Source organism: Phyllobates terribilis, unplaced genomic scaffold (genome assembly GCF_046119375.1).
Source record: "Phyllobates terribilis strain yellow unplaced genomic scaffold, ASM4611937v1 Scaffold_8__6_contigs__length_399053987, whole genome shotgun sequence".
Lineage (NCBI taxonomy): Eukaryota > Metazoa > Chordata > Amphibia > Anura > Dendrobatidae > Phyllobates > Phyllobates terribilis.
The window spans coordinates 190588033-190612401 of NW_027362768.1; positions in this window are offsets into that span (position 1 = coordinate 190588033).

A 24369-nucleotide genomic window follows, 5' to 3' on the forward strand; every position below is an offset into this window, starting at 1 on the left:
TTGGTGCCCCGAAATCTGATTATTTTATGATGCTCTGAGGTCTCTCCAAACCTCAAGGTATAATACACAAAGGGAAAGAAGGGGTTAAAAACATATAACATTATACTCACCTTTTCTAGGTCCATTGTTCATCTGTCCTGCCACCATCACTTCCTGCCCATTTATTTGGTCTTCGCCTCTGATCTTCTTCTGGCCTCTGGTCTTTAGTCTTTGCTTCAGATCTTCTTCCACATTCAGTCTTCACCTTGGATCTTCTTCTGGCCTACGGTCTTTAGTCCTTTCTTTGTATCTTCTTCCATTCTCCAGTATTTATTCTTTGCCTTGGATCTTCCTCTGGCCTTCGGTCTTTGGTCTGGGCTTCGGATCTTCAATTAGCATTTGATCTTCACCTCGGATCTTCTTCTAGCCTCCAGTATTTAGTCTTTGCTTTGGATCTTCTTATTGATTCTGGTCTTTAGCCTTGGCTTCAGATCTTTTTCCAGCCTCCAGTCTTTACTTTTTGCTTCGAATCTTCTTCTGACCTCTGGTCTTTGGTCTTGATGTGACATTCAGAAGTAGTGCTTATGCAGAGTGTGACATGCATAAGTACTGCTGGTGCTTTAAAAGCATCCAGCAACTAGAGGGGTTAACACAGTCACAGGAGAAGGGGAGTGTTTAAGCACAGCCCCAGAGGGATTGTGGGGAATTTGTTTACTGTCTGGCTGGAGCCGAAGAGAAAGGTGGTGTGTGTGTTCTGTATCTCACAGAAGCTAAGCACAGGTCAGGTAGCGCTCTTGAAATAGCAGTGCAGAATATTGTCAGGCATAAAGATAAGGACTGGAAGAAATGGTGTAACAGGGATCATTTCTAGTGATGAGCGGGCATGTTCGCTACTGCTCGGTGCTCGCCCGAGCATCTCACTGCTCGACAAGCTCGGTGCTCGCCGAGTATTTCCGGGGTTGCTCGGCGGGAGCTCGGATCTCCTCCTTGCATGTTTGGTGCTCTTTAGAGAGCCAATGAACATGCAGGGATTGCCTGTCTCTCGCTGTAATGCCGTAGCCATGTTGGTTGTGGAATTACAGTGATTGGCTGGCCACACAGCTTGTTCCTAGTTAGTGTATGTGTACAGAATATATTAGAGACACATATCCATCTCAACAAACAGTCCTTCTGAGGACTAATCCATCTGCAGAGACATCAGGCAGGCAGTGTATATAGGCAGGCAGGGTATATAGCAGACTGCAGTGCACATAGCACAAGAGGATCCAATCCAGTTCTGCCTTCTGCTGCTGTTAGATATTTCTAGACATAGGCCCAGGTCTCAGGGGCCAGGAATATTTTTTTTTGGATCTTACTCCTCATTATTTGCTTAAAAAGCAATCCAGAGAACACCATTTTTTTGCACCATTTGCTTGTTGGCACTACAGAATACAGCCAGGTCCTTTCCATATTACAGCGCTAAAAATCCAGCTATTTAATACTGTGTTTTCTCCGTCACATGGATCACATATACGTTTTCAGAAAATACTGCCATTTCGGGCCTCCATTAATTTTTTTTTCAGTGTGTCAGCAAAGTTTTTGACACCAGTTTGCTGTTCAAAATAGTTACCTACAGGCCAGGTATTTAAAACTGTGATTTCTCCATCACACGGATCACACATACGTTTTCAGAAAATACTGCCATTTCTGGACTCCATTATTAATTTGTTTCAGTGTGTCAGTGAAGCAATTGACACCAGTTTGCTGTTCAAAATAGTTACCTACAGGTCAGGTACTTAAAATTCTGGTTTGTCCATCACACGGATCACATATAAGTTCGCTCCAAATTCAGTCATTTGTTGAGAGCTTGGAAGATATTGTCCTCCATTTAAAATGGGCAAGGCAAGTAGCAAGGGATAGGGAACTGGACTTGATGGTGATGATGGTGCATGCAAAGCCCGAGGCCGTGGGCAAGCTGAAATTGTGCCAAAACAAACACCCACATCTTCTCTCTCGACCTTCCTGTCCCAATTAATAAGGGACCGCAGAACACCACTATTGAACACAGAGCAGCGTCAAAAGGTTGTTGTTCGGATAGCAGATAATGCTACCAGTCACTTAGCCACGAACACCACCACCTTGTCTTCCACACGGTCAAGTCTCAGTAGCTGTGAGTCTGGACCGCATGTTCCTCACCCTAAAGCTCCATCCTCCTACCATGCCAAGTGCCCAGAGACAACTGATCCCACACTTGGACACTCCGAAGAGCTGTTAACTTTCCCATTTAAAGATTCGGGCCTCTCGCCCGGTCCACTTGAAGCGGGGCAAGAGGAGCTTGCATGTAGCGATGCCCAAACATTTGAGCAGCCACGGTCACATGAAAGCGACGGTGGGAAAGTGTCCCAAGAGGTGGACGATGATGAGACACAATTGCCAGAAAGTCAGGAGGAGGACCAGAGTGTGAAGGTGGAAGATGAGGTGGTGGATGATATAGTAACTGACCCAACATGGCAGGAGGACATGCAGAGCGAGGACAGCAGCACACAGGGGGAGGGAGGCAGAGCACCCCAACAGGCAGGAAGAAGCAGTGTGGTGGCTGCAGAAAGAAGGCAAGCAACCCTTCCCCGTAACACCAACACAAAGGAAGTTGCTAATACAACTGTTAGGTCTTCCCAAGTCTGGTTGTTTTTTAAAGACTCTGCCGATAACCCCAAAAAGGTCATTTGCACCACCTGCCAGGCCAGCATCAGCAGGGGTGGCAAAACGACCAGCCTGACCACCACCTGCATGATCAGGCAAATGGCAGCAAAGCACCCAACTTTGTGGGCCGAACAGTGTCCAGGAACAGTGTCTGAGGGTGGCACCATTGCTTCTTTCGCTGTTGTGCATGCAAGCCAATTCCCTGTCCATGGTGCATGGGAAGATGCCTCCCGCCCTGTACCTGTCCTTGCACACTCTCAAGTAGTAGCATCAGGAAGCACGTCCACATCCTTGTCCCAGCGCAGTGTTCAGTTGTACATGCCCCACAGTACTAATTTCCCACATTTCACGACTGCTTGCGCTCAAAATTTTGCCTTTTAGGCTCGTGGAGATGGAAGCATTCCGCAACCTGATGGCGGTGGCCATCCCTCGGTACTCGGTCCCCAGCCCTCAGTATTTCTCCCGTTGTGTTATCCACGCATTACACAAGCACGTGTCCCAAAACATTAGCCGTGCCCTCAACAACGCAGTTACCGGGAAAGTCCACCTAACCACGAACACATGGACAAGTACTTGTGGGCAGGGACGGTACATCTCGCTGACGGCACACTGGGTTAACATAGTGGAAGCAGGGACCGAGTCGGACTTTGGGACGGAAGAAGTCCTCCCGACGCCAAGGATTGCGGGCCCTAGGTCAATCAGGGTTGCCCCCACAGTCTACAGCTCCTGCACCTCATCCTCCTCAGCTTCCTCCTCCTCTTCAGCCTCCATCTCCGAAATGACCACATCAGTCACAAGCTGGAAGCACTGCAGCACTGCCTCAGCCAAGCGGCAACAGGCTGTGCTGAAGCTAATATGCTTAGGTGACAAACCACACAATGCTGAAGAGTTGTGGACAGCTCTGAAAGAGCAGGCAGATATGTGACTCACACCGCTGAAGCTACAGCCAGGCATGGACGTGTGTGACAATGGCCGGAACTTAGTGGCGGCTTTGAGGCGAGGCGAGCTCACACACGTACCATGCGTGGCCCATGTGCTTAACCTCGTGTTTCAGCGGTTTCTCATATCCTACCCAGAGCTGCCGGATCTGCTTGTTAAAGTATGCCGCCTGTGTGCCCATTTTAGAAAGTCACCTACAGCTTTCGCCGCCCTTGCAGTGTTTCAGCAGCTTTTGCAGCTTCCGGCTCACAGACTGGTTTGGGATGTCCCCATGCATTGTAACTCTACACTGCAGATGTTGGGAAGGATTTGTGAGCAGAAGAGGGCAGTTGTTGAGTACCAGCATCAACAAGGACATTGGTATTCAGTTTAGACTCCACACATAAGACCTCAGGAGTGGACATGGATGTCAGACATATGTACCATCCTCCAAAACTTTGAGGACTCCACCAAGATAGTGAGCGGCGTTGACGCCATAATTAGCGTCACCATCCCACTTCTGTCTTCTGCAACGCTCTCTTCTCACAATCAAAGAGGATGCATTGCAGGCGGAGCACGATTAGATGGAGCAAGGAACCATACAGGGTGATTACACACAGCCCAGCCTCATCTCATCCCAACGTGGATTAGATGACAATGAGGAAGAGGAGGAGGAGGAGGAAGAACAATAGCTAGTTTCATGCGCTATAGACGGTACTACCTGCAAACTTTCATACTGTCTGTTCAGTGTGGATGGCCAGAGGATAGAGAGGAAGAGTAGGAGGAGAGCATAGTCAGTAATCCTCTTGGTGAGGACACGGAAGTCTTGCCTGTTAGCAGTCTGGCACGCATGGCTGAGTTTATGTTACGCTGCCTTTCCCATGACCCTTGCATTTTCAAAATTTTGGGTGACAGTCATTAATGGTTGGTGACACTTCTAGACCCACTCTATAAGGAGAACTTTATGTCTCTTATTCGTGAGGCGGACAGGTCTACAAAAATGGGGCAGTACTTGAAGGCCCTTGTTGCAGAACTATTAAAAAAATTCCCATTGGAAAATGCTGGCGGCATAGGTCACAGTACGTTGGACAACCAAGGAGTACAGGCGAGAGAGACACAAATGCAATCCAGCAGAGGCAGGGGAAGACTGTCAAAGTTCTGGGTCAGTTTTCTCAGCCCCTTCCATCGCACAGGCCCTGAGGCGCGGGGTACTCTCACAAGGAGTGCAAAGTTTGGGAAGATGCTGAGGGAGTACCTTGCCGACCGTACCAACGTCCTCCGTGATTCCGCTGTGCCTTTTAATCATTGGGTATCCAAGCTGGATACGTGAAATGAACTGGCTCTCTATGCCCTGCCGTTAGCATTTTATCAGAGTGGGTTTTTAGTGCCACTGGTGGAATTATAACTGATAAGCGCATCCGCCTGTCAACTGAAAATGCTGACAGGCTGACTCTTAAAAAAATGAACAAGGGCTGGATTGGGCCAGAATTCTCAACACCACCGAATGATAGCAGCGTAACATAAATTCCAATCCGGTGTCTTTTCTTGGGAGGTGTATTCCCATGCACCTTTTCAGACCCACACATGGGTATACACTTCCTGATTTTGGCTATTTGCTCTTGTCCTCCTCCTTCTCCTCATCCTCCACCACCATATCACCAGGGTGAATGTGGTCCGTGATGCAACACCCACATAATTTTTTTAAAGGGTGTTTATGATGACCGTAAAAAAAAATAAAATTTATACAGTATGTTCATGTATATCGCCCAGGGGTAAATTTTTGTCAGCCCATACACTTAGTGCATGGGCATTCCAAGTATAGGAGACCCGCTCCTTTCTAATGGGAACATTTTTTATGAGGCCCTCTACGTCTCTTCCAAGGGGCACTGGAGTGCCCTCCAATTTTTGGCAGCCCTTTCATTCACTGCATAGGCCAACATTGTGAGAGACCCTCTCCGTTCTAATGAGAATTTGTCGTTACTGTGGCCCTGCTCTATGTGTCTTTATATTTTTAGTTGGGTTTTTCCTAAAATTGATCAGCCGTTGGACTCACTGCATACCCTATAACTGTATAGCAGACTCTCTCCTTTCTAATGGGAATTTGTCGTTATTGTGGCCCTGCTCTATGTGTCTTTAAATTCTTAGTGGGGTTTTTCCTAAAATTGGTCAGCCGTTGGACTCACTGCATACCCTATAACTATATAGCAGACCCTCTCCTTTCTAATGCAAACATGTCGTACCTTGTTACTTTAGCCCTGCTCTATGTGTCTTTAAATTCTTAGTGGGTTTTTTCCTAAAACTGGTCAACCGTTGGACTCATTGCATACCCTATAACTGTATAGCAGACTGACGCGCCCCCTGGGCCGTGGGGCACTAGGTAGCCGGGCCGGTCGTTGCTAGGGGAGATGTCACAGTGGCGGTGACCCGGTCCGTGACCTAGGGCGGTCAACAAAAGGGGAAATTTATAGGGGATTTATAGTTTTTATATAAAGTTCGTGATGCCACCTGTGGTACGCGGCTAAATGGAGCCGCCGCTGCGGAGCAGGTCCTCTGGAGCTGATGTTAGTGCAGCAGAGTTGGTTTAGCTCTCCACAGGTAGAGCCTAGCTCCAGAGCATTGCAGGAATGTTATAGATGAAGTAGGTGTGTAGAGTGGTGCAGGGGATTATGGTGCAGTAATAATTCGCAGAGACAGTGGGATGCAGTCTTCAGGGTTTTACTCACGATTTTTAGACTCCAATTTATCAGGGCCAGGGTAACTTCCCACATCATCCTGTGCTTACTCAGGGAGGGGTTCAGCAAACTCTCAGGCAATTCCAGAGTACTTAGCGGGACAATGTTCTGTGTGTTCCTTCTGGCCGTCTCCCTGAACCTCACACCCAGTGTCCCAAGCCGGTGACCACGGACCTTGTCGGGCGACGTTTTCTCTGTCCCCTGGGTCCTCTATGGCCACCTTTTTGGTGAGTTAGATGTGGCTGTTGGCTGCTGCTCCTGAAATGCTGCACCCTCCGGTAATCTAGTTGAGACTTGTAGAACTCTGCTAGTGTAGGGCCGGTCCCCTCTCTGTGGCCTGATCCTTCCACTCCTGGTGGGTTCAGGCGCACGGGTCGCATCCGCACTGTTCTTGCCCCTGGCATACTTTCTGTTCTTACTGGAGCCTTATTTCCTGCTCTTCTCCTCTCTTCAGTCTATCCTGGGCCTCTCTCACTAGGCCCTCCTCCAAGAGCAGAGCTGCTCCTTTCACTGTTCTCCCAGACTGGACTGAACTGAACTCCCAAGATGGCTTCTTTTTTTATATCCTCCTTGTCAAGTGCTGCCTTGAACTGCTTCCTCCACCCACACCCACTACATGGTTCCCCCTCTCTTGGTTCCCCCCACTCCAGCCAGGGTCAGGGCTCAGCAGCGCAGCAGTGCATCTTGCCCCTCTTGCTGGTCTGGAGTAGTGTAGTGTTGGATGCAGGTGTTTGGGTCCCAGGCAGTACTCCATCCTTACCTGAGAGTGAGATACCACACCTCTCGGTGAGATGCAACACCTCTGTGGCGACTGAAACCGCAGGGGTGCCACAAGACTCTCTCCTTTCTCATTGCATACCCTATAACTGTATAGCAGACCCTCTCCTTTCTAATGCGAATTTGTCATTACTGTGGCCCTGCTCTATGTGTCTTTAAATTCTTAGTGGGGTTTTTCCTAAAATTGGTCAGACGTTGGACTCACTGCATACCCTATAACTGTATAGCAGACCCTCTCCTTTCTATTAGGTACATGTCATACTTGTTACTGTGACCCTGCTCTATCTGTCCACATGGCCAGATAAGGTTGTAAAATGTTAAAATGACATTTCCCAGTTAATGCATTTGTCTTAAAAAATAACGTAAAAAAACCCAAAATAATAGGATCTTTCTTTAGTATAAAAAACAGCGTCACCAATTTAACAACAATGTAATCACATTGTTCATCTCCTGCACCTCCTCCTCCATCTCCGAAATGACCACATCAGTCATAAGCTGACAGCACTGCAGCACTGCCTTGGCCAAGCGGCAACAGGCTGTGCTGAAGATAACATTCTTAGTGCTTAGGTGACAAACCGCCCAGCGCAGAAGAGTTGTTGAAAGCTGTAACACAGCAGCCTGATCTGTGGCTCTCACCGCTCAACATACAGCCAGGCATGGTCATGTGTGACAATGGGTGGAACCTGGTGACGGAGAAATGACAGCCAGAGTAGATACGGTTTCCCTCTATGCCAGTCCTTTCACTAAGCTAAAGAATATGACTATGGTGAAATACAACTTCCATTGAGAAGCTGTTTCAGATTGAAAAAGATTGTCCCCACCAGAGGATTTAATTCTGAGGGCTAACCTTTCTCCCCTGTTCAAGAGCCCCATAGCAGCTGCAAAGTTAGCGCTATTATGAACTCTCCTGTGGTAGTAGCCAAGGCTCATAAGAGGATTGTCTGGTGGGATCGTCCAATATGTTGAATATGGCTATGGTGAAATACAACTCAGCACAAAAGCTGTGGACTGGCTCCGTACCGTCCCTGGCCACATTCACCTGTCCACGTGTTTGTGGTTAGGCGGTCCTTCCCAGTAAGTGCACTGGGGAGGGCACGGGTAATGTTGTGGTACCCGTGCTTGTGGAAGGCGGATACGATACCAGAAGAAATAGTGGCAGCTGGGGACCGAGTATGGACACCCAGCCACTGCCGGCATGAGGTTATGAAAAGCTTCCGCCTCCACGAGCCTAAAAGGCCACATTTCAAGTGAAAGCAGCTTTAGAGGACTTCCTGGGAGAAATGACAGCTCGGTAGATATGGTTTCTAGTGATGAGCGAGCACTAAAATGCTCGGGTACTCGTTCGGGTCGAGCAAATTGGAATACTCGGGTGCTCGACCTGAGCAACGAGCCCAATGTAAGTCTATGGGAAACTCGAGCATTTTTCAGGCGGCTCCCCCCGGCAGTCTGCAGAGGGCCTAAAAATTGCCCAAATCGATGGGAACAGTGCTCAAATGACATGGGAACAGCATGGGGAAGACCCCTGGAAGCATCTCTGACTCCCAGATCATTGCTGTCAGCAACGTGGTCAGAGTATTACGCCACTTTTATGGACTCACAATAAAACCTACAAAAACTAAACCAAAATGGATTTTCCTGGGAAATATGTTAAGGAACATCCTTTCCAGGGTAATGACTTGTATATAAGGCAAAATAAATAACCAAAAACAAAAATACTCCTCCACAATTTAGGCTATGTTCACACGTAGCGTTTTTGATGCATTTTTGTACTTTTGCATTGCTTTCAACCAAGACAAATGCATTCACCAGGAAATGTAATTTTAATATTTTACAACCTTATCTGGTCATATTGTGTGTGAGACATCATCAGACACATGCATACAGTGCTGAAAAGACATGGGAACAGCATAGGGAAGACCTGTGGAAGCATCTCTGACTCCCAGGTCACTGCCTAAAAGTGTGCCCATCGTAAGTGATCCTTGGCGCATTCGAAGGTGCCTCCCGCCATGCACCTGTTGTTGCAGACTTGCAACAATCACCGTCCATGTCCTTGCCCCACTGCAGCATTCAGTTGTCCCTACCCCATTCCCACAGGCTGCAATACTATACTGCCAAATTTTTGACAGCTGCTTGCATTTGAAATATGGCCTTTTAGGCTTGTGGGGGCAGAAGCTTTTCACAACCTCATGCCGGCGGCGGCCAGGTGTCCATACTCGGTCTCCAGCCGCCACTATATTTCCCGGTATCGCCTCCACCGTCCACAAGCACGGATCCCACAACATTACCCGTGCCCTCCCCAGTGCCCTTACTGGGAAGGACCGCCTAACCACAAACACGTGGACAGATGAATGTGGCCAGGAATGGTACGAAGCCAGTCCACAACTTTTTTTGCTGAGAGTTGTATTTAGCTCGGTGAAAGGACTGGCATAGAGGGAAACCCTATCTACCCTGCGTGTCATTTCTCCCAGGAAGTCCTCTAAAGCTGCTTGCACTTGAAATGTGGCCTGAACATTATTGCTGGTACTTTTCTGTGGGAATTTGCTTGCCTCCTACAAGCCTGGAATATTTCCAGCAAACTATGGTACGACGTCATGGTATTAGCACTGCCCCCAGTACCAGTAGCGAAGCCATCCCCAATTTCCTTCTCAGGAATTTTATTTGGTAGACTGAGTGGCTGCCCAAATACATTTTCTCACGAAGGAGCTGAAGATAGAGTGGCAGTAGGTGCAAGTTTCTCCAGCCTGTTAAATATTAGAGGGTGAACGGCAGCACATTGGATCAGCACTGAAGCCTTGCAGTGCTGGGATCCTGGGTTCAAATCCCAGCAAGGACAACATCTGCAAGGACTTTGTATGTTCTCCCCGTGTTTGCATGTGTTTCCTCCTCAGTAAAAATAGAGTGTCCGGGAACCTTCCCACACACTTTTCTTAGCAAGGACTGCTTCTCGGCGGGGTTGAACCGTCCACCAGAGAATCCTCTGGTGTGCCTTGGCTTCCACCTCAGGAGAGTTCATGATAGCGCTAACTTTGCAGCTTCTATGGGGGTCTTGAGCGGGTGAGAAAGGTTAGCCCTCAGAATCAAATCCTCTGGTGGGCACAATCTTTTTCATTCTAAAAACAGCTTCTCAATGAGAGTTGTATTTCACCACAGCCATATTCTTTAGCTCGATGAAAGGACTGGCATAGAGGGAAACCGTATCTACCCCGGCTATCATTTCTCTGTCATCAGGTTCTGCCCATTGTCACACACGACCATGCCTGGCTGTATGTTCAGCGGTGAGAGCCGCAGATCAGGCTGCTGTGTTACAGCTTTCAACAACTCTGCAACGCTGGGCGGTTTGTCAATTAAGCATTAAGAATGTTATCTTCAGCACAGCCTGTTGCCGCTTGGCCAAGGCAGAGCTGCAGTGCTGTCAACTTGTGACTGATGTAGTTATTTCGGAGATGGAGGAGGAGGTGCATGAGCTGAACAATGTGATTACATTGAGGTTAAATTGGTGACGCTGTTTTATATACTAAGGAAAGATCCTATTGTTTTGGGTTTTTTGACGTTATTTTTTAAGACAAATGCATTCACCGGGAAATGTCATTTTAACATTTTGCAATCTTATCTGGCAATCTGATGTGTGACACATCATCAGACACATCCTGTTTTATTTATGATGGAGGGACTCTGAAAGTCATAAAACCTATTTTTATAGGGCAATCAGAAGGCCCTTTTTATTCTTAAAAGGCCAGAAGTCGGCCCTCGCTATCGTTAGAGAGCCATCAGCCAGCTATGCTTTGTTGTTCCCATTATTAACAAGTGGGTCTCCTATACTGTTATTGTGTATCCAGTGACTGCAAGGTCTGCCAAAAATTTGGACACAACCAATACCACTTTGAAGAGACATAGAGGAGGGTCTCAGTAAAAAAAAATGTATCCATTATGAAGGAGCATGTGGTAATGCCCATGCTGTGACTACAAGGGCTGCCAAAAATTGGGAAAAACCCCATTAAGAATTTAAAGACACATAGAGCAGGGCCACAGTAACAAGGTATGGCATGTTCCCATTAGAAAAGAGAGGGTCTGCTATACAGTTATAGGGTATGCAGTGAGTCCAACGGCTGACCAATTTTAGGAAAAACCCCACTAAGAATTTAAAGACACATAGAGCAGGGCCACAGTAACAAGGTACAACATGTTCCCATTAGAAAGGAGAGGGTCTGCAATACAGTAATAGGGGTAATAGGGTATGCAGTGAGTCCAACGACTGACCAATTTTAGGAAAAACCCCACTAAGAATTTAAAGACACATAGAGCAGGGCCACAGTATGACAAATTCCCATTAGAAAGGAGAGAGTCTCCCATACGGTTGGCCTATGCAGTGAATGCAAGGGTTGCCAAAAATTTGGAGGCACTTCAATGACCCTTGGAAGAGACGTGGAGGAGGGCCTCATAAAAAATGTTCCCATTAGAAAGGAGCGGGCCTCCTATACTTGTAATGCCCATGCACTAAGTGTATGGGCTGATAAAAATTTACCCCTGGGTGGTATACATGAACATACTGTATAATTTTTTTTTTTTACGGGCATCATAAACACCCTTTAAAAAAATTATGTGGGTGTTGCATCACGGACCACGGTCACCCTAGTGATATGGTGGTAGAGGATAAGGAGAAGGAGGAGGACAAGAGCAAATAGCCCAAATCAGGAAGCATATCCCCATGTGTGGGTGTGAAAAGTTACATGGGAATACACCTCACAAGAAAAGACACTGGATTTGAGTTTGTTACGCTGCTATCATTCGGTGGTGTTAAGAAGTCTGGCCCAATCTAGCCCTTGTTCATTTTTATAAGAGTCAGCCTGTCAGCATTTTCAGTTGACAGGCGGATGCGCTTATCAGTTATAATTCCACCAGCGGCACTAAAAACCAGCTGTGGTAAAACGCTGGCGGCAGGGTGGGCCAGGACCTCCAAGGCATAGAGAACCAGTTCATTCCACGTATCCAGCTTGGATACCCAATAATTATAAGGCACAGCGGAATCACGGAGGATGTTGGTACGTCGGCAAGGTACTCTCTTAGCATCTTCCCAAACTTTGCACTCCTTGTGAGAGTACCCCGCTCCTCAGGGCCTGTGCAATGGGAGAGGCTGAGAAAACTCTCCCAGAACTTTGACAGTATTCCCCTGCCTCTACTGGATTCAAGTTGTGTCTCTCTCGTTTGTACTTCTTGGTTGTCCAATGAAGTGTACCCTCTGCCGCCAGCGATTTCAGATGGGAATTTCTTTAATGGTTCCGCAACAAGGGCCTTCTGGTACAGCCCCATTTTTGTAGACTTGTCCGCCTCAGGAATAAGATATAGAAAGTTCTCCTTGTAGCGTGGCTCTAGAAGTGTCACCAACCATTAATGACTGTCACCCAAAATTTTGAGAACGTGAGGGTCATGGGAAAGTCAGCGTAACGTAAACACAGCCATGCGTGCCAGACTACTAACAGGCAAGACTTCCGTGTCCTCACCAAGAGGATGACTGATCATGCTCTCCTCCTCTTCCTCCTCTCTGTCCTCTGGCTATCCACGCTGAACAGACGGTATGACAGCTGTGCAGGTAGTACCGTCTATAGTGCACGAAACTAGCTCCTGTCCTTCCTCCTCCTCCTCTTCCTCATTGTCACCCAATCCACGTTGGGATGAGATGAGGCTTGGCTGTGTGTAATCACCCTTTATGGTTCCGTGCTCCATCTCATCGTGCTCCGCCTGCAATGCATCCCCTTTGATTGTGAACAGAGAGCGTTTCAGAAGACAGAGAAGCGGGATGGTGATGCTAATTATGGCATCATCACCGCTCATAATCTTGGTGGAGTCCTCAAAGTTTTGGAGGATGGCACATATGTCTGACATCCATGTCCACTCCTGAGGTCTAATGTGTGGAGTCTGAACTGAATACCGACGGCCATGTTGATGCTGGTACTCAACAACTGCTCACGAATCCTTCCCAACGTCTGCAGTATAGAGTTCCAACTCGTGGGGACATCATACACCAGTCTGTGAGCCGGAAGCTGCAAACGCTGCTGAAACACTGCAAGGGCAGCGGAAGCTGTAACTGACTTTCTGAAATGGGCACACAGGAGGCGTACTTTAACAAGCAGATCTGGCAGCTCCGGGTAGGATTTAAGAAACTGCTGAACCACGAGGTTAAGCACATGGGCCAGGCATGGTATGTGTGTGAGCTCGCCTCGCCTCAGAGCCGCCACCAGGTTCCGGTCATTGTCACACACGACCATGCCTGGCTGTAGGTTCAGCGGTGTGAGCAACAGATCTGCCTGCTCTTTCAGAGCTGTCCACAACTCTTCAGAATTGTGCGGTTTTTCAGCTAAGCATATTAGCTTCAGCACAGCCTGTTGCCGTTTGGCCGAGGCAGTGCTGCATTGCTTCCAGCTTGCGACCGATGTAGTCATTTCAGAGATGGAGGCTGAAGAGGAGGAGGAGGCTGAGGAGGATGAGGTGCAGGAGCTGTAGACCTTGGGGGCAACTCTGATTGACCTAGGGCCCGCAATCCTTGGCGTCGGGAGGACGTATTCCATCTCAAGGTCTGACTGGGTCCCGGCTTCCACTATGTTAACTCAGTGTACCGTCAGCGAGATGTACCGTCCCTGCCCCCAAGCACTTGTCCACGTGTCCGTGGTTAGGTGGACTTTATCGGTAACTGCATTGTTGAGGGCACGGCTAATGTTTTGGGACATGTCCTTGTGTAATGCGGGGATGGCACACCGGGAGAAATAGTGGCAGCTGGGGACCGAGTACCGAGGGACGGCTGCCGCCATCAGGTTGTGGAATGCTTCCGTCTCTACGTGCCTAAATGGCAACATTTTGAGCGCAAGCAGTTGTGAAATGTGAGAATTTAGTAGTGTGGCCTGTGGGGCGTTGGCTGTATATTTGTGCTTGTATTCCAAGGACTGGGGTATGGACAACTGAATGCTGCGCTGGGACAAGGACATGGACGTGCTTCCTGATGCTGCTACTTGAGAGTGTGCAACGACAGGTGCAGGGCAGGAGGCATCTTCGCATGCACCATGGACAGGTGATTGGCTTGCATGCACAACAGCGGAAGAAGCAATGGTGCCACCCTCAAACACTGTTCCTGGACCTTGGGGTTCGGCCCACATAGTCGGGTGCTTTGCTGTCATGTGCCCGATCATGCTGGTGGTGGTCAGGCGGGTCGTTTTGCCACCCCTGCTGATGCTGGCCTGGCAGATGGTGCAAATGGCCTTTTTGGGGTTATCAGCAGAGTCTTTAAAAAACAACCAGACTCGGGAAGACCTAACAGTTGTACTGGCAACTTCCTTCTTGTTGGTGCTACGGGGAACGGTTGCCTGCCTTTTTTCTGTGGCCACCATACTGCTTCTTCCTGCCTGTTGGGGTGCTCTGCCTCCCTCCCCCTGTGTGCTGCTGTCCTCGCTCTGCATGTCCTTCAGCCAGGTTGGGTCAGTTACTATATCATCCACCAACTCGTCTTCCACTTCCGCACCCTGGTCCTCCTGACTTTCTGGCAATTGTGTCTCATCATCGTCCACCTCTTGTGACACTTTCCCACCGTCACCTTCGTGTGAACGTGGCTGCTCAAATATTTGGGCATCACTACATGCAATCTCCTCTTGCCCGCTTCAAGTGGACTGGGCGAGAGGCCCGAATCTATAAATGGAAAAGTGAACAGCTCTTCAGAGTGTCCAAGTGTGGGATCAGTTGTCTCTGGGTACTCGTAATGGTGGGAGGAAGGAGGATCCGGGTGAGGAATATGCGGTCCAGACTCACGGCTACTGAGACTTGACCATGTGGAAGACAGGGTGTTGGTGGTGGTAGTGGCTAAGAGTCTGGAAGAATTATCTGCTATCCAACCAACAACCTTTTGACACTGCTCTGGGTTCAATAGTGGTGTGCTGCGGTCCCCTAGAAATTGGGACAGGAAGGTCAGGCGAGAAGATGTGGGTGTTTGTTGTGGCACAATTTCGGCTTGCCCACGGCCTTGTCCTCGGCCTCTGCATGCACCATTACCATCACGTCCAGTTCCCCGTCCTTTACCACGTTCCTTGCCCATTTTAAATGGAGGACAGTATCTTCCATGCTTACCACAAATGACTGAGTTTGGAGCGAACTTATATGTGATCCGTGTGACGGAGAAAACAGATTTTTTAATACCTGGCCTGTAGGTAAGTAGTTTGAACAGCAAACTGGTGTGAATTGCTTCAATGACACACTAAAGGAAATTTTTAATGGAGGCCAGAAATGGCAGTTTTTTCTGACAACGTATATGTGATCAGTTTGATGGAGAAAACACAATTTTAAATAGCTGGATTTCTAGCGCTCTAATATGGAAAGGACCTGGCTGTATTCTGCAGTGCCAACAAGCAAATGGTGCAAAAAAATGGTGTTCTCTGGATTGCTTTTTAAGCAAATAATGAGGAGTAAGATCCAAAAAAAAATATTCCTGGCCCCTGAGACCTGGGCCTATGTCTAGAAATATCTAACAGCAGCAGAAGGCAGAACTGGATTGGATCCTCTTGTGCTATGTGCACTGCAGTCTGCTATATACCCTGCCTGCCTGCCTATATACACTGCCTGCCTGATGTCTCTGCAGATGGATTAGTCCTCAGAAGGAAAGTTTGTTGAGATGGATATGTGTCTCTAATATATTGTGTACACATACACTAACTAGGAACAAGCGAATCTCTCCCCAGCTCAGCAGCAGCTCTCCCTACACTGTCTGATTCCGGAGTGACTGTGACGAGCATGGCGGCGCCAGGTCTGATATAGACCTGATGACGCTGTGCGGCCAGCCAATCACTGTAATGCCACAACCAACATGGCTACGGAATTACAGCGAGAGACAGGCAATCCCTGCATGTTCATTGGCTCTCTAAAGAGCACCAAACATGCAAGGAGGAGATCCGAGCTCCCGCCGAGCAACCCCGGAAATACTCGGCGAGCACCGAGCATGTCGAGCAGTGAGATGCTCGGGTGAGCACCGAGCAGTAGCGAACATGCCCGCTCATCACTAGAAATGATCCCTGTGACACCATTTCTTCCAGTCTTTATCTTTATGCCTGACAATACTCTGCACTGCTATTTCAAGAGCACTGAGCAGTATCGAGCATGCTCGCTCATCACTAATGGTTTCCCACGTCCTTTCACCAAGCAAAAGAATATGGCTGTGGTGAAATACAACTCAGCAAAAAAAGCTGTGGTCTGGCTCCGTACCATCCCTGGCCACATTCACCTGTCCACGTGTTTGTGGTTAGGCGGTCCTTCCCAGTAAGTGCACTGGGGAGGGCACGGGTAATGTTGTGGAAGGCAGAGACGACACTGGGAAAAATAGTGGCGGCTGGGGACCGAGTATGGATACCCGGTCACCGCCGCCATAAGATTGTGGACAGTTTCCGCCTCCACGAGCCTAAAAGGCCACATTTCAAGTGCATGCATCTGCCCAGAAATCTGGCAGTTTAGTATTGCGGCCTGTGAGTGGACGGGTGGGTGGCTGGCTGCAAACTTGCGCTTGCATTCCAAGTAACAGAAAACTAAGCAGATGGTGGTCTCTATCATCATCATGGTCTCACCTCGGCACTATGAACTTTCCTGAAGGAGAAGCTAGGGCCCACCGGAGGAGTCTCTGGTTTTCTGTTGGGTCTGTCCATCCTTGCCGAGAAGCAGCCCTGGCTAAGAAAAGTGTGGGGGAAGGTTCCCGGACACTATGCCTGCTTTTTTTTATGTGGATCGGATGTGCTTATGCATGTTATTTCTCAAACCGCATTGCAGATCAGGCCATTGCCCAACTCTAGTCATGAAATTAAATGCGCAAAGAAAGATGTGTGTGTGTCAAAGAACCACCGACAAGTGCGAGTTGATGTTAGATGGGCTGCCATTGCTTCTGCAACAAGCTCAATTACAGGACTTCCTGGAAGAAACTACACTCAGGGTAGATACGGTTTCCCTCTATGCCAGTGCTTTCACCGAGCTAAATACAACTCAGCAAAAAAAGGTGTGGACTGGCTCCGTACCGTCCCTGGCCACATTCACCTGTCCATGTGTTTGTGGTTAGGTGGTCCTTCCCAGTAAGTGCGCTGGGGAGGGCACAAGTAATGTTGTGGGACCCGTGCTTGTAGAAAGCGGAGACGATACCGGGAGAAACAGTGGCAGCTGGGGACCAAGTATGGACACCCGGCCGCCGCCGGCATGAGTTGTGAAAAGTTTCCGCCTCCACGAGCTTAAAAGGCCATATGTCAAGTGCAAGCCGCTGGCCAGAAATCTGGCAGTTTCGTATTGCGGCCTGTGGGTGGGTGGCTGGCTGCATACTTGTGCTTGCATTCCAAGTAACAGAAAACTAAGCAGATTGTGGCCTCTATCATCATCATGGCCTCACTTCAGCACTATGAACTCTCCTGAAGGAGAAGCCAGGGCCCACCGGAGGCCACATTTCAAGTGCATGCAGCTGCCCAGAAATCAGGCAGTTTAGTATTGCGGACTGTAAGTGGGTAGTTGACTGGATGGCTGCATACTTGCGCTTGCATTCCAAGGAATGGGGTAGGGACAACTGAACACTACACTGGGACAAGGATGTGGACGGTGATTGTTACAAGTCTGCAACGACAGGTGCATGGCGGGAGGCATCTTTGCATGCGCCAAGGATCACTTATGATGGGCACACTTTTAGGCAGTGACCTGGGAGTCAGAAATGCTTCCAGAGGTCTTCCCCATGCTGTTCCCATGTCTTTTCAGCACTGTATGCATGTGTCTGATGATGTGTCACACACCACATGGTCAGATAAGGTTGTAAAATGTTGAAATTACATTTCCCAGTGAATGCATTTGTCTTAATTGAAAGCAATGCAAAAGTGCAAAAACACATCAAAAACGCTAAGTGTGAACATAGCCCAAGGTTTGGAGGAGTATTTTTGGTTTTGGTTATTTATTTTGCCTTATATACAAGTAATTACCCTAGAAAGGATGTTCCTTAACATATTTCCCAGGAAAATCCATTTTTGTTTAATTTTTGTATGTTTTATTGTGAGTCCGTAAAAGTGGCGCAATACTCTAATAATGTTGTTGACAGCAGTGACCTGGGAGTCAGAAATGCTTCCAGGGGTGTTCCCCATGCTGTTCCCATGTCATTTGAGCACTGTTCCCATCAATTTTTTGCAATTTTTAGGCCCTCTGCAGACTGCCGTGGGGAGCCGCCTGAAAAATGCTTGAGTTTCTCATAGACTTACATTGGGCTCGTTGCTCAGGTTGAGCACCCAAGTATTCCAATTTGCTTGATCCGAGCAACGAGTACCCGAGCATTTTAGTGCTCGCTCATCACTAATCATTTCCCTCAGCAAACCCTACCCCCCTCCTCCATCTCACTGTGCTGTGAAGAATGCTGTTTTCATTAATGTCCTTTCCATTAGAACGGTGCTGTCCTGTACTACTTGGAAGAATGTGAGCTGCTGTGCTGCTTAGGAAACTGTACTGTTTGTCACTGGAGCCTGTTGCTCATAAGACTTAACTTGCACTGGCTGTGCGTCTTCTTATTAAATACTACAGTTCTACCGTTTATGAGGACTCTTGCCAAGTGTGTCTGGTCAGCAAGCGAAACAACCTTCATGTCTGTGCCTGAGGGTCAATACCCCTGTGTACCTGATAGAAGCTACAGCATATGGTCTATGGTCGCCCTGAGTAATGGTTCCCCCAGGATTCCAAAGAATTCATTTAACCCGTCTCGCCTTATCTGAACCTAGCGGCGTGCGTGTAACATTGGTGGCCAGTATGGGGAATCCTGAGCGGGAATTAGCATGTAGCAGTGCTTTCCATGCAGCCTTCTCTATACCTCTCTGCTCCTATATACTAATGGTACGTGACCCAACTTACACCAACTACCCCCCACTTTCATTTATGACCTTGTTTACTCAACCTTTGAGTATCCAGCATCTGGTTCAGCCTTAATCAGCTGATCAAGATGAGCACAGACCACTCCCATCTGGTTCACAGCTGAATGCATTCAGTTACAAATATATTGTGAGTCAGGAGTCTGTGTCAGACTTTAGTCTGTATCCATCACCTTAAGTGTCCATTGCTTAAGTGTGAGAAATATGAATTAATTCTGAATTGAATCTGAAGTGAACTGAAGGTAACTGGATACTAAGTCACAGTAAACAATGTTTGTGTTTGTTTTCACTCTCACCCCCTTAATCCTTCACTTCTTACAACCACCCCTAATCCCTGCACCTAGTAAGGAACTCTTCATCTCTCCCTCCATTCTCCCCACCCATCTCACCTCCTCCTCAGAGCTATTCCTCAACATACAATCCTTTGCCTCCAAACACAGACAGCCACGTCATGCCCTCTCCTGCTCCCACCTACTAACGCTTTCTCTGCTCCTCCTTACTGCCGGCGACATCTCTCCAAATCCTGGCCCTCCTCACCACATCCCCACAGTCACTTCCACCTCCTACCCACGATCTATCCCAAACTCTCGTAACCCTTCTAACCTTATACCCATCCTCCCAGCCCCCGCTTCCCCAATCCCCCTAACAGGAGCTCTATGGAACGCTCGCTCCGTCTGCAACAAACTTTCCTACATTCACGACCTCTTCATCACCAACAAGCTTTCCTTCCTCGGCATCACTGAAACCTGGCTCACCTCCTCTGACACGGCCTCTCCTGCTGCAATTTCATACGGCAGATTCCACCTCTCCCATACCCCCCGCCCCACCGGCAAGCACGGTGGAGGAATAGGTTTCCTCCTCTCAGATAACTGCTCCTTCACCCATATCCCACTGCCACCCTCAATTACTCTCCCCTCTTTTGAAGTGCACTGCGTGCACATCTACTCCCCCTCCAACCTCCAACTGGCTGTCATCTACCGCCCCCCCCAGGATCAGCCACCACTTTCTTTGACCACTTCACCACTTGGCTACTTCATTTCCTCTCCTTTGACATCCCCACTATCCTCATGGGCGACTTTAACATCCCCATTGACACTTCCCTCTCAGCCGCCTCTAAGCTTCTATCCCTCACTTCCTCCTTTGGTCTTACCCAGTGGTCTTCCACACCCACCTCATCTTCACCCGCCTCTGTTCCCTATCTAACCTCTCTAACTCACCTCTCCCTCTCTCTGACCACAACCTACTTACATTCTCTACCCTCTCCTCTCCAGGGCAACAATCCCCACTTCACAAACTTGCATACCCTCGCAGAAATCTCAAACACCTTGACCTACACTCACTCTCTGAAACCCTTCTCCCTCTTACAGACATTAGTTCCTTACATAATGCAGATGTTGCTGCCACTTTATACAACACCACAACTGCTGCAGCTCTCGATTCGGTCGCCCCCCTCACACATACGAAAGCTTGCACAATCAACAGACAACCTTGGCACACCAGCCTAACTAAAGAACTGCGACGGGCCTCCAGGGTTGCTGAGCATAGATGGAAAAGGTCCCACTCCAATGAGCACTTCATCACATTCAAACAGTCCCTCACTACCTTCAAGTCCACACTCACTGCAGCAAAACAAACATACTTCTCATCTCTCATATCCTCCATGTCTGACAACCCCAAACAACTATTCAACACCTTCAATTCTCTCCTCTGTCCCCCAGTGCCTCCTTCCTCTCCTCTTATTTCAGCCGAAGACTTTGCCTCATTCTTCAAACAGAAGATTGACACCATCAGACAAAGCTTTTGCCTAAAGCCCCCACAGCCCCTCCCCACACCTACTCAACCTTCCTCCTCCAAAACCACATTCTCCACCATTACGGAAGATCAACTTTCCTCTTTACTCTCCAAATCACACCTCACCACCTGTACACTTGACCTAATCCCGTCCCACCTCATCCCAAACCTTACCACTATCTTCATCCCAGCCCTAGCCCACCTCTTCAACTTGTCACTAACAACTGGTGTCTTCCCCTCATGCTTCAAACATGCCTCAGTCACACCCATCCTCAAAAAGCCCTCCCTTGACCCATCCTCTCTGTCTAGCTATCGCCCCATATCACTTCTCCCCTATGCCTCAAAACTACTGGAACAACATGTCCATTCTGAACTGTCCTCCCACCTCTCCTCCTGCTCCCTCTTCGAAAGCCTACAATCTGGTTTCCGACCGCACCATTCTACTGAAATTGCGCTGACCAAAGTTTCCAACGACCTACTAACCGCCAAATCTAAGCGACACTATTCTGTCCTCCTCCTCCTAGACCTGTCATCAGCCTTCGACACAGTGGACCATTCCCTCTTTCTAAAAACTCTCTCATCTCTCGGCATCACAGACTTGGCCCTATCCTGGATCTCCTCATATCTAACAGACAGGACATTCAGTGTCTCTCACTCACAGACCACCTCCTCATCTCACCCCCTATCTGTCGGTGTCCCCCAAGGTTCAGTTCTAGGACCCCTGCTCTTCTCCATCTACACCTTAGGCCTGGGACAGCTCATAGAGTCTCATGGCTTTCATTATCACCTCTATGCCGACGACACACAGATCTACCTCTCTGGACCTGATATCACCTCCTCACTAACCAAAATCACACAATGTCTGTCTGTTATTTCATCTTTCTTCTCTGCTATATTTCTAAAACTTAACATGAACAAAACAGAATTCATCATCTTTCTGCCATCTCATTCAACCCCCCCAACTGACCTATCCATCATAGTCAATGGCTGCCCACTCTCCTCAGTCCATCAAGCTCGCTGCCTTGGGGTAACCCTGGACTCTGAACTCTCCTTCAAACTACATATCCAAGCCCTTTCCACTTCCTGCCGACTTCAACTCAAAAATATCTCCCGGATCCACACATTCCTCAACCATGAATCTGCAAAAACACTAGTGCACGCCCTCAACGTCTCCCGCCTTGACTACTGCAACCTCCTGCTCTGTGGCCTCCCTTCCAACACTCTCGCACCCCTCCAATACATCCTAAACTCTGCTGCCCGACTAATCCACCTATCCCCCCGCTATTCCCCAGCCTCTCCTCTTTGTCAATCTCTTCACTGGCTCCCCATTGCCCAGAGACTCCAGTTCAAAACCCTAACCATGACATACAAAGCCATTCACAATCTGTCTCCTCCATATATCTCCGACCTAGTCTCCCGCTACATACCCGCACGCAACCTACGATCCTCACAAGACCTCCTTCTCTACTCCCCTCTAATCTCCTCCCACAATCGCATGCAAGATTTCTCCCGTGCTTCCCCTCTACTCTGGAACTCTCTACCCCAACACATCAGACTCTCGTCGACCGTGGAAACCTTCAAAAAGAGCCTGAAGACCCACCTCTTCCGACAAGCCTACAACCTGCAGTAACCACTGCTCCTCCATACCGCTGCACGACCAGCTCTGCCCTCACCTACTGTATCCTCACCCATCCCTTGTAGACTGTGAGCCCTCGCGGGCAGGGTCCTCGCTCCTCCTGTACCAATCGCCTTCACATTGTGTTCAAGATTATTGTAATTGCTCTTGCATGTATACCCCTTCTTCACATGTAAAGCGTCATGGAGTAAATGGTGCTATAATAATAAATAATAATAATAATAATAAAGAGGGAGAAGAGGAAAAGTGTCTGGAAAAACACAGCAGCAGCACAGCACCTCAATTCAACTCTACTCTGCTACATCAGTTAAAGGGGACCAGCCCTAAAGAAAACTCACTAGCAGCAATGGATGTGGAAATACAAATGTACAGAATTAGTGATCTGCTTCTTCAGCTAGCTTGTGAAGAATTGAGAACAGTAGCAGAACATATAAAGATGTCAGAAGAACAAATTTCTAAAGCACACAACTGCAGGCAACTGTTAGCTGCCATTAATGCAAAAATGGATGATCTGGAGGAGAAAGAAGCTGAATACATCATGGGGACATTCCTCCAGGAACGAACACAGTTTCTAACCAGGTTGAAGTTGGAGGATGGAGGGGCGGCACCAATTACCAAAATCTCTGTCCTCAAACTGAACTACAGGAATTGAAAGAACAATTCAAAGCCCTAACAACAGCCCTGCAGGAATCGACAAAGACATCAAGTTGCACTTGAAACAGTATCTAGAAGATCCTGTCATTCTAGATGAAGTCCTAATTGAAAAAATGAATGAAGTCGCTAGTTTGGAGTCAGAGAGTGAACAGAAGTTAAAGAAAGGCTCAGCTCCTAAAATCACCAAGATGAGTCAGCTTAAGGTGGAGACCCCCAGTGGCCAGTCCGAAGATCATCATGGAGACCCTCCAGTGCTGCCTCCGAGAGGGAACCTTAAATCACCAACAAAAGAGAGAACCGCCATCACTGACTGGGAGGAAGTAATAGGAAAACTGCGAGCCGAGTTGATTGAGGTGAAAAAGTTGATTTGTTCCAGGCCAGAACCTGTATTCCTCAGACCACAGAGTGGGTTCCAAAACAGAAAATACCCGACTTGTGAAGCGTGCCGTTCATCAAATCAGAGTACGGTGTGTGTCCACTGTCTAAGATGTGGTGAGGAAGGACACTATGCCATGGAATGCCAATGGTCACGATCGTTTGGGTTAAAAGACAGGAGGTTGCCAGTGCAGGGCGACTGGTAACCACGACACGGAGGAGGCCCCAGAGGCAAATCCAAATCTCACCAAACCCCAGAACGGCGTATTAAGTAAAATGGCTGCGTCAGTACTATCCCCAAGTGTATTCCTGTCTACAACAGCTGCAAGAGAGACAGCGGCATCAGTTACTTAATGCCTAATGCAGAGGACAAACGATGTACTCCTGGGAGGAGGATTCCTCAGTCAGTAAAGATAGCCTCATCAGCCTAATTGGTGAAAGGTGCTTCAGATGGACTCCTGGTAAAAGCACTGTGGGACACAGGAGCCCAAGTGAGCCTTTTAAATGAAGAATGGAGAAGGCGTTACCTGCCACATACCTGCCTTTGGTCACTTAAAGAACTCTTAGGACCAGTGGAACGCCACGGCAAAGCTGTCAACCAGACTGAAATCCCTGGGTGGAAGTGATTTTCCAACTGAGGACCACGAAGAACAGCAACACCATTGAGCTTTTCATACCTTTTCTCGTGACCAGTGATCAGAACGTGGCAAAGGATTCTATCCTGGGTTATAATGTAATCAGTAAGGTCACCGCGAAACACAAGTCAGGGACGCTGGTGGTGGATACAATTGCCACATCACTTGCCATATCCAACGCCGTGGCGGAAAATGTGATTCATAGAGTAAAGAAAGCACAGAATACAATGGACCTAAAAGAAGTCAAGGTAGACTGGCGACCAGCCATCATCCCTACAAACCAAATGGTGAGGGTG